This window comes from Protomyctophum bolini (assembly GCF_963924005.1).
Source record: "Protomyctophum bolini genome assembly, chromosome: 17".
Lineage (NCBI taxonomy): Eukaryota > Metazoa > Chordata > Actinopteri > Myctophiformes > Myctophidae > Protomyctophum > Protomyctophum bolini.
The window spans coordinates 22804892-22816851 of NC_137878.1; positions in this window are offsets into that span (position 1 = coordinate 22804892).

Sequence of the window (11960 nt, forward strand, 5' to 3'; positions counted from 1 at the left end):
TGTAGTGGAGTAAAAGTACAATATTTGTCTCTGAAATGTAGTGGAGTAGAAGTAAAAGTACTAGAAATTGGGAAAGACTCAAGTAAAGTACAAATACCTCCAAATTGTATTTTAGTAAAGTACTTAAGTACAAGTTACTTTCCACCAATGCCTGCAGAGAACATTTTATTCTCCAACCACGTCTCCCTGCTGCAGTATACAGACTGCATACAGACATTTTGGCACATTTTCAAGTTACTGCTGACTCGGTGTTGAACCTTGCTCTTACAGTAGGCATACATCTAATCAGATGAACTTCTTTTTTTAAATGTCCTCACTGGACCTCCAACCTAGCTCTGCCACTATAATGTGCGCGCTACATGACCTATACTGTAACTTCTTGGCTCCTGCAATATTGACTGCATGTTGTAGGATAGGCCACTATGACTCGCGTCTGGTTTTGGCTTCCATCTTGAATGCTAAAGTATTAGTGTTAATGCTACCGAGCTAAAATAAGGCCAATCCTTGCCCTAGAAAACGCCAATGTTCCCATCGCGCTCACCGGATAATCAGAAAAGACATCCGAACATCGCCGATCTGGTCAACACCACGGACAGCTGAAAATAGTCGGATCTACAAGCTCACAACGTGGCGCGCTGCTTGTAGATCTGCTATTTTCAGCATGCAAACCCAGTGTAAAATGACTTATTTTAGTGTAGGCCTAGTTTTATTTGTTGACGAAATTGTCAATATATTTAGTCTTAGTTTCCGTCTTCATAGTTTAGTTTTCATTTAGTTTCTATTTAGTTTTTTTCGTCAGTGAAAAAAGCTAGTCGACGAAATCAACACTGATCAACATCCACTTTCAACACATTTCCCAGGACAGGGCGGGTCTGCTCTATGTTCCCCAGGTTCTATGTTCCCTACTTACCTTACGGTTAGGTTTCGGGTTCCCCACTTACCTTACGGTTAGGTTTCGGGTTCTATGTTCCCCACTTACCTTATGGTTAGATTTCGGTAAGCTTTGGAGTTCTATGTTCCCCACTTACCTTACCCTCCGGGACCACTGTCAGACTGCTAGGGTGATGGTCTGCCCAAGCGTATCGACCTACATCGGTACAAATCCCCATGGTCAGAGGTCAGAGGCGCCAAAATCCCCTATATATAGTAGTTGCTCTAATGTTATCTTTTCGGGGGTCACCGTCCACAAAGCTGCGCCAACGATGCAAACGACCTCCTCGCCAAAGACTACTGACCCTCCCGGAACGCCCTACGCCCCATAAACCTTCAATAGTAACTGTGAGAACCTTTCTCAAAGGTGTGGTTTTTTACTTTTGAAATCAAACACTCAAATAATAATCAAATAATGTTAGAACTCACATTCTTGTCCTCACAACCTGTTCTGTCTCATTCAAGCAGAAATTCTTAAAAAACCAGAGAGGCTCAGCCCGATTGGACTGCTTTGTGTTTAATTTGAAACTATTGTTAAATATTTCAAAAGATTGAAAACATAAAGCTCCCACTGCCCACTTATCTATACTCAAATGTATTTAAAAGGCTTTAAAATGTTTACTTACTGCTAATCGTATTGTTAAAAACATGATTAAAGTCTGGCAGGATGATGATAAAAAACATCTGAAGGGTACACCCTTCCCATTTATCGCTTCAGCACAATTTGGGGAAATGGCTGTTTCGCCACAGGCAATGCGGATGGGGGCTTTAAGTTATTGGGCAGATAAAGGAGTTAAACAATTAAAGGATGTTTTCCCAAAGTGGGAATCTGCTTTCATTTTAAGGACTAGTTGCTAAATACAATCGACCTTGTAAATACCTCTTTAAGTATCTACAACTCAGGAGCTTTTATAGCACTCTTTGTTAATCCCTCCTCTGTCAGTATTGGAGAAAGCTCTTAACAAGAATCTCTTTGAAAGTGGCATATCTGAATTTTATACTCTCTTGGTAGAATTCCTTCCTGAGCCGTTCGAATCTAGATTCAATGCCTGGGATTCTGATTTACAAGGAGAACTAACAATGGAACAGTGCAGCTATATGGAGGCTCAAACCCAGACGGCTAATACTTGGTTAAAATGACTGATGAGGGTGTATATCACACCAGAGAAACTAATTAGATTCAATGCTGATATTCCAGGTACCTATATCAGATGTGGAGATGACAAAGCTACACTATTCCATTGTTTGTGGTCATGGGGAGGCATCCTTTGGTTAGACATAGCATTGTTTAGATATAGCATAGGACTGAATTAAGGTTTGTGAGGGGTGCGTTAAAACGACTGGATTAAGGTTGGTGAGGGGTGCGTTAAAACGACTGGATTAAGGTTGGTGAGGTGTGCGTTAAGGGTTGGGAGAGGGTTAAGGTTAGGTTTAGGTGTGCTGCCCCGTGGGAGGTTAGGGTTAGGGTGAGGGTTTGAGATATCGGACCAATGGTATGTCTAACCAAAAGCATAATGCACCTGTGGTCATGCCCAAGAGTGAAGGAAGATCTTATTCATTAATGGAAGTGTAGTGTAGTGTAGTGTAGTGTAGTGTAGTGTAGTGTAGTGTAGTGTAGTGTACTGTACTGTACTGTACTGTACTGTACTGTACTGTACAAGCCCTCCCTGGCCTGTGTGTGTCTGTGTGTTAGGCTGTGCAACAGTGACACTTGGTGATGAACAAAGGCTATGCTATTTTCGTGCTCGGACACAGACACACACACACACACACACACACACACACACACACACACACACACACACACACACACACACACACACACACACACACATAGCTGTCTATAGGAGTGGTTGCTTACACTCCAAAAGATACAGAAGAGTTGTTTGAAAAAGTAATATGGGGGCGATGTATTCAGTATGTCAAGGACAATGATCTATCTCATATAATGGATGAGTCTGGAGCTCTGCAGATGTTGGTCTTGCGGCCATAAGGACTTTGGTGACTGATACCAAACTAAAGAATGTATGCATATGTATGCGTTGTATGTCTTTTGTCTTGGTTTGTTTTGTCATATTTAACTAAGTGATTGTATCATCAGATTTTGTGGTGTCAGGTGTTTTTATTTATTAGAGCTACAGACAAACAAACGCAGAGACCTATACGAAAATGTACAGTGACAAATACCCCAACAACAAACAAACAAACAAATAAACAAGCAGGGACTGAGGATATACTCTCCCCTTTGCCTTCGGCCTGTCGGAGATGTTAATGTTACTTACTTACTATTCAGTCAGGAGACTATTGTAAATAAAATCAGTGACATAATCATTCTGGGACGATCGCCAGGTTCAGTTTATCCTGACCAGGGTCAAGTCATCAATCTGCCACATTGACACAAAGACATGGACTTTGAATCTGAGCTGAGCGGTCCAAATGTATAATGCCAAACACTCCCCCCCCACCCCCCACACACGCACACACCATTTTCTGTGTGTGTGTGTGTGTGTGTGTGTGTGTGTGTGTGTGTGTGTGTGTGTGTGTGTGTGTGTGTGTGTGTGTGTGTGTGTGTGTGTGTGTGTGTGTGTGTGTGTGTGTGTGTGTGTGTGTGTGTGTGTGTGTGTGTGTGTGCGTGCGCGCGCACACACACACACACACACATTAAATACCATCTCAGAGCTGGGCTATAGGTGCAGTCTTTTTGTTTTTATAATCGGCAGCCTAGGGCATACGCACAGACTGGTTGTTAGAGGATTCCAAAAAGGAGGCAAAAAGGCTGGCAAAGTGTCTGCTAATCGGCAGCCGTCATGTACTGTATGGCGGAGACGCTCCTACTTATACCCATAGATAGATGCCGAGTGACATGTCTTTTGTAGGCCTACCATGAAAACACATGCCATGATTTTGTAAGTGTATAACTCTACAACACCTTTACTATTTGTGTCCTTGTATGCATCTCCTTTGTGTGGACATAAATAAATGGTTAATGTGTGTGTGTGTGTGTGTGTGTGTGTGTGTGTGTGTGTGTGTGTGTGTGTGTGTGTGTTTATATGCCTGTCTACTGTAATATGCATTCTGTACCGGTGCCCATATCTATATATATGTGTGTTTATGTGTGTGTGTGTGTGTATGAAGAGTCAGACATAACAGAGATAAGCAGTAAGACTGAATCTAGAGCATTTGTGTCTGAATGTTGGAGCAGGTGCAGCCAGTTGACAGATGACAGGGAAGGGACTTTCCTTAAGCACACATATATTACGGAAATGCCTCGATATCCTATCAGTACGCTAAGTGTTTTATGACTTCTGCAAAAGAGTTATGTCACTGAGGACTAAGATAAATTATACACTACAGGTATGTAAATATACAGGTTTTTGGTGGGTTATATTAAAACAACACGTACAATAACAACAATAAACTTTATATTACTGTTCTAAATAAGGTCACAAAGTGAGAGATAGAGAAATAGATAGTAAAATGGTGTATTTTATATAGCGTATTTCCTCAAAGGGCTTTGACATTGGCATTACATTCACACACCGAGAGCAGAGGAAACGTGCAAGGCACCAACGTAATCGGGAGCAGTTAGGGGTTACATGTCTTGCTCAAGGACACTTTGACACACAGCCAAGAGGAGCCAGCTATACAGGGATCAAATCGGGAAACTTATAATTCCAAGATGGCCACTCTACCTCTCTGTCATTCTCTGTAGCTGAAACACTCATCCATGTCCTCAATAAACTTCAATAATTCCAGAACTCAGCAGCCCGCGCCTGCTCACCAGTACCCGTTCCAGAGATCATATTACACCAGTCCTCCGTGACCTTCACTGGCTCCCGGTCAAACAAAGAATCCATTTCACAACACAAAGCACTAAACAACCTGGCTCCCCCATACCTCTGCGATCTCCTCAAACGTCATGTCCCCTCCCGCTCCCTCAGGTCTGGTGACTGTGATACTAACCTCCTTGACGTCCCCAAGACCAAACTCTGTACGTGAGGCGACAGAGCTTTTGGCTTTGCTGCCCCAAACCTGTGGAATGCCATATTGCCATCCTCAAAACCTTCAAAACTGCCCTAAAAACCCACTTCAACATTGCTTCTTTTAATGTTTCTATTCCTTAGCTTTTAGTGTTTATTTATTTTTCCTAATAAAGTTGGTTTTATTTTGTTGCTACCTTTTCCCCTCATGTAAAGAGCCTTTGGGTAACACTATAGCCTATAAGTTTGAGGATTACAAAAATAGCAGATCTACAATCTCACAACGCGTCGTGCTGTCTATGTGTGCACGTCCCTGATCAAAGTCAACAATCAAAGAAGTTGTTTCCAAAGGATGAGGGAGACTCTTTGCAGGTTACAACTGGTAGTGTTATGTTGCCTGCACAGTTGGCATTGCCGCAAGTAACATCTGTATTCACATGACAGATGCTGCTGTTCTTGTATGTGTGTGTGGATTAGACTGTTTATGTGTGTGAGAGATAAGTAGTACATCATTTTTCTAGAAGGACTGTAGGTATTGTACAATTTCCAATACGTTCTCTTCTACTCCACTACATCTTAGATGCAAATATTGTACTTTTACTCCACTACATGTATTTGAATTTGTTTTACTATTTATTTTGTAGATTAAAATGATTATTTCTACATACATTAATCACTTCAGACCTATATACATTTTGGCCATTGTCAGCTTGTAGATCTGCTATTTTCAAAAGGTTTTTTTATACAGTACATACATTTGAAAACTGGAAGTCCTTCTGTATAATGACTACTTTCTACTTTTGGTACTTTAAGTACATCTTTATACCAATACTTTTCTATAGGCTACATTTTTAATTCCTGTTACTTTTACGATATTTTTGGGGGCTTTTTGCAGTAGGTAGGAAACGGGGAGAGCGATGGGAACTGGGGAAGACACGCATCAATGGTCATCAGGCTGGATTACCAGTCTAGGTGCCTGGACCGCTAGGCCGGCCCGCGCCTCTGCATTGCATTATTGATACGGTACTATTACTAAAGATTTGATTACTTTTTAGTTTTTTCTAACACTGAAAGATAAAGAAAGAAAGAAAGAAAGAAGAAGAAGGAAAATATATGAAAGAAAGATAGAAAGAAAGAAAGAAAGAAAGAAAGAAAGAAAAAGTACAAAAAACAAACAGGTTAGTATCTTGAAAGGATTACACCTTGCACACTCATGTAAAACCACCTTCTCATGGCACCTTTCCAAACATCATGACAACACCCCTTTCCCCTCCAGCTGATATTAGTATTGTATTGGCACACATACACGACACATGACATAATTAAATGTCAGAGAAGCTTTCTGAGCTGCAGGTTACAACGGGCTGAGAAATGCTGATCGCAGAGTTTGACATTGCCAACTACAGGTGCTTGTCTACTGTCTTGTACAGTACCAGTTTTATTAGAGCGAGTATGTGTGTGTCTATGAGAGAGACAGTTATGAGCGAGACGAGAGAGTGAGAAAGACAATAAGAGTGAAAGAAAGAACGTAAGAAGAAAAAAAAGGAAAAAATAATAATGAGAAAGACCTACAATAAAGAAACAAACAATGCTTAACTTGTTCTTGAAAGGAGTGCACTTTGCACACCAGCTCATCTAAAGGACACCTTCTCTGAATCTCATGCCGTTCAGGATAGAATATCCGATTCAAAACACATGACAACTCCCCTCGCCCGCGCTCCAACTGTTCACATTCACTGTGTGTGTGTGTGTGTGTGTGTGTGTGTGTGTGTGTGTGTGTGTGTGTGTGTGTGTTTCCCTCCCTCATGAGTTTCCACCCCACCTGTGGCTATTTCTCTGTTGTCATGACGCACATAAGACTTGACCTACTGGACAGTGTCCGCATTCACCACATAGCGTTCTGCCCAGACACGCTCACATGTGGTCTGTTTAGCAACAAACACACAAAGTCAGGAGGTTTGGCACTTGTCCAGTAGCCTGCTAGACACACACACACATCGTATAGTACAATATTTGGCAATATATATAATATGACTCCAGCAAAGGGGCTTAAACCTGCACTATGTCTGCCTTTATTTGATACTTTACAGTAAGTTGACAGGAAATGGGGGGAGAGAGATGGGAGTGACACGCAGCAAAGGTCGTCGGGATCGGTCAAGTTCAGGTCAAATTCAAAATTTGTATCAAACCAGAAACTGGATCGTGTCAAAGGTCATGTCTCACCTAGACGGGTGCAGTACTTAGTTTAGACAGTACTTGGTTTAGACTAGTCATTTGGTTAGACCAGTCATTAGTCCTACAACTACAACCTATCTCAAACCCTCACCCTAACCCTAACCTCCCACGGGGCAGCACAACTAAACTTAACCTTAGCCCATGTCTAACCAATGACTAGTCTAAACTAAGTATGCACCCCACCTAGATCTTAATGTCTCCGAGCAGGGAGATAAAATACAACCACAACAAATGTATAAGTTATATTGTATTAATATATTCTACCATACATATTGGACAAAATTACATTTTATTCATAAAAAAGGGAAATATTGCAAAAGTAGATTTGCAAAACACAAAGAGGCCAGTGTTTGTTGTGGGTTCATTGTACTGTATGCAGTATGATAATGCTTTGACCATGTGTATTTATCCTCAAGTGAACTCGGCTTTCCTTCATGCACATTGGACAAATATCATACCCGTACAAGAGCATGACAATCTGCAGGGCGTCTGGGTTGGCAGTTGGCACAGTGGTAGGCTACGGTAGGCGGTAGCGCAACGTTCCCACCACCATGGAGAGTGGAGAGTGGTTTTGATTGCTCCATATGGTGCCTCCGGCAGAGTCCGGATTGCAACAAACACAACTGGCCGTGTTCGCGGGTGGGAAGCTGGCAGGCAATTATGTCCTTAATTTGTCTCAGCAATAGCACCTCCTACATGTTGTTCCCTATTCAGCAGGGTACGGAACTGGGAGGGATAGCATGTTCCTCTGCAGGTGTTACTCCCGGCAGGTGAAAACAATGTGGCTGGTGACTCCATGTGTATCAGAGGAGACACATGGTTGTCCACAACCTCCCCTAGGCCTATAGGCAACAGTTGGGGTGGGCAGTAGTCTTGCCAGACAACTATTCGACAATCTCCAAATTCTATATAGAGTCTGGAACTACACCTCCCGAAATCACTCGTCTTAACGCACCCCTCACCAACCTTAATCCAGTCGGACCAATGCTATGTCTAACCAATGCTATATCTAACCAATGCTATGTCTAACCAATGCTATGTCTAACCTGCCTCCAAACCAAATGCAGCTACACCCAAATATGGAGATCTCCATTTTCGTAGTGGCCCAAACCTCTAGTATTAAAGAAATTAAAAGGGGCGCTCTTGTCATCGTACATTAATTGAGTAGGCCTACTACAGACGAAAAACCAGTTTAAGTCCAAATTTTATTCTGACCCCTCCACGAAAAGGCCTCGTTGTCCTGAGTCCTGACCCCTTATCCATCATTTATACATTATGGATAATTAGTGTGGACTTAAAATAGCAACATTGTTTTCCTTAAATCATAGTGTCACACCAACTGCTATTGGGAAGCAAGCACCATTTGTAGTGCATCTTCAAAGGGTTAGACTAGAATTAGGTGGAACGAGATGGGAGAGGTAAGATGAGCCATGGGAAAGTGTTGGGTTGGATTAGGTTTAAGTCTCTTAGGATGAAAACTACAGTATGTGGTCTTTGTCTTGTTGAAATCACGTGCACGGGAGTTGGGTTTCTATATTCATTGAATGAGGCCAGCTCAGAGTGGTCAGATTCTAGTAGATAACTTCAGCACCCACTTAGTTTTAGATGTTTGTCAAACTAAAAACAATGGATGTTGGGCGCTGCATGGGTGCTGCGCTGGCATGCAACCAAACCCACCCCCAACTCTAATCTTTTATGCCTCCTCCAGGTGGACATTGCTTTTGGATTATACTTATACAGTCTGTCTGTCCCGACCTCGCGAACGGGTGCCAAGTCTAGTGTCAGAAACATTTGGTACTGAACATTCACTTGGACTCAAGGATCAACTGATTAGACAATAGATATGCAGTAGGACGTACAGTAGATGGTCAAAGCCAAGGTCAAGGTCACTGTGCATGCATTATCTAGGGAATGGGGTCTAATATGCACATTTGGAAAGACCTCTTTGGAAACTCACTTTGAAACTCAGTTGAAACTCAGCTGATCACCCCTGCTGGGGCTTTTCTTTCTTTTTACATGAGTTGTGCGTTGTCATTCTACCACAGCCCAGAAACCCATTCAGTCAGCTTGTAGCATCATGGCACCGTAGGCAATAGATTTTCAATCCATATCTCCCGAGTTCGAATCCTACTTATGCCACTATTTTTGTGCCAAAAGCAAAGTCTGATAAAGTAACGTTTTAGACGTTGCCAGGTTAAGACTCACCCGTGGCTTCCCGTTCCCTGTGAGGTTAGGGTTAGGTTAGGGTTAGTGGTGGTAGTGTTAGTGTTAGAGTAATGTTTGACATACATACTATTTAATTTATCACACTGTATTTCTATCAGAAATGCATTAATCAGATGGTATTTCTGTCAGAAAGGCAGTTACCAGACTGGTAATTCTGTCAGTTACCAGACACCCATGGCTTCTGTGTTCGGTGCCACTCAAACAAAGAGATATGGAAGCCTCGCCCCTACTACAGTATGTATGTCAGAAGCCATTGAGGGTGTTAACACCTGTGAAGCAGGTAGGGAAGCGGCCTGGAAGTAGAAAGAGTTATTCTGTGTGCATAGAGCCCATTCCTTGAAGAAACGTTTGGCACAAATGTCCTCTGCATGGGACTCATTTGAGGTACTGTACTGTATAAGGTCCAAGGCTACTGCATGTGACCTCACAAAACCAGGTTATTAAACTCCTTTAAAATCTTCAATCACTGCATACCGTAGCTGTTCCATTTTTCACACTTTTTATAATTTTTATAAATCAGTGCTATTGAACCCTCCGTCTGTGTGTGGGTTTTCCAAATATTGAACCCATTAAAAGTATTTAAATGCACTTCTGACTAAACCTCCTAACTCTGTTGGATCCTCTCAAACTGTCAGTCACTTTGGAGATGTTCTAAAAACATTACATTACCTAATAGCTGCCTGACAGCAGAGTTAATTATGCAATATGAGACAGTGGACAGAGGAATGTCACCTGCAACTGATTGGTGGAAAAACACACACACACACGCACACGCACGCACACACACACGCACACACACACACACACACACACACACACACACACACACACACACACACACACACACACACACACACACACACACACACACACACACACACACACACACACACACACACACACACAATTATGCCTTTTCACCCACAGATATTAGGGAGTATAGAGGAGGATTTCGCTCAGCCAGCCTGTTCTGGAGACTTGTGGGTGCATGTTTGTCGGTATGGGTGTGTTTTTCACACACATAAAATCTGCATTTATGTATAATTCAACACAGGTGTTTGAAGAATAATCACCAGCAAATTAACTGAAGCTCCTCTTTCTTGGACTTATCTTTCCTCACAGCAACAACATGCATCTTTACACAGCAGTGAAGCTCATGTACAAATGAGCATAAAGGTTAAACAGCTGAACATGGTGAAACTAAATCCAATTTTCCTTTCAAAATGAACACCATGGGCTCTTCTTGACAAGTGGGGTAAAAGTGACACTATCAGGCCTTTATGATGCATGTGAACTTCTGTACACGTCCATGTCTACAGTATGTCCAGACATGACGACACCAACAACAGCCCCGTTTGTGAAGTCTTATCTAATCTAATCCACCACGTGTATAATATGTGGTCAGATTACTATATTGGTTCAAATATCGAATGTTGAATAAGGTGAGGGGGAAAGTTCCGCTCCAATGATCATGTACATTCCCACCGCAAAGATTTAAAGTTAAAGTGGTTAGGGGTGTGTGTCTGTAGTGTGTGTGAGTGTGTATGTACATGTGTGTGTGTATGTGTGACAGCATGTGTGTCTATATTTGTTTATGTATAGTAAATATTATGGAAAAATTGCAAGTGTGTGTATGTATGTGTGTATCCATAAGCCTCTGGCAAATGTGTGGGACCCTCACTGTAACACACAGATGAGTATTCAGACTGCCGCTATACCCCAGGATGTATGTCTACTGTAGGCTGCGTGGTGTGTGTGCTCAGCTAAAAAGGGAACATATATACGTACATTAGCCTCTCACGCTTGGCAAATAAAGAAGTAAATGGCTAAACTTCAGCCACAGAAAACCATAAAGCATGTACACAGACTCCAGAAACCTGCTTGAAAAGAGTTACTGTTTTCTCTATATCACACACAAGGAACTGACCATTTTTTGCATATTTGGCATTTAGCCCGATAAAAGGTTTAAAATGTAAAGTCCCAAAATGGTGACTTTGAGGCATAGTGAAGTATCATCAATCAGAATAGGGTGGGTGGCCATGAATTGCAGCCGCATTAGCTCAAATTAAATGAGTATGTGTGTGTAAACAGAAAATGCAAGTTGACTCCACATATTGGGGAAAATCTAGGTGGAGAAAGTGAATCAAGGACATTAAATTCACAACATTTTTAAGTTAGCTCTTGAGCAAGGCAGTAAACCATGCATGCACCCATCTCAAGCAATTCATGCAGTTTGTGTAAACTCATAACGATGTATCTAACAAACTTACTGAAAGTTCAAACAAGTAAACATGGGTTCTAGTCTACATTAAAAAAAATATCAAATAATTCTATTTCCCAAAGAAACCGACTGTCAAACATAGTTTTGTGTACTGTGTGTGTGTGTGTGTGTGTGTGTGTGTGTGTGTGTGTGTGTGTGTGCGTGTGCGCGTGTGTGTGTGTGTGTGTGTGTGTGTGTGTGTGTGTGTGTGTGTGTGTGTGTGTGTATGCAACTATGCATGTATGTATGTATGTATCAGTATGTATGTATGTATGTACCGGTATGTATTTATTTATATTACCTCCACCGAGGGTTTCCTTGACAACCAC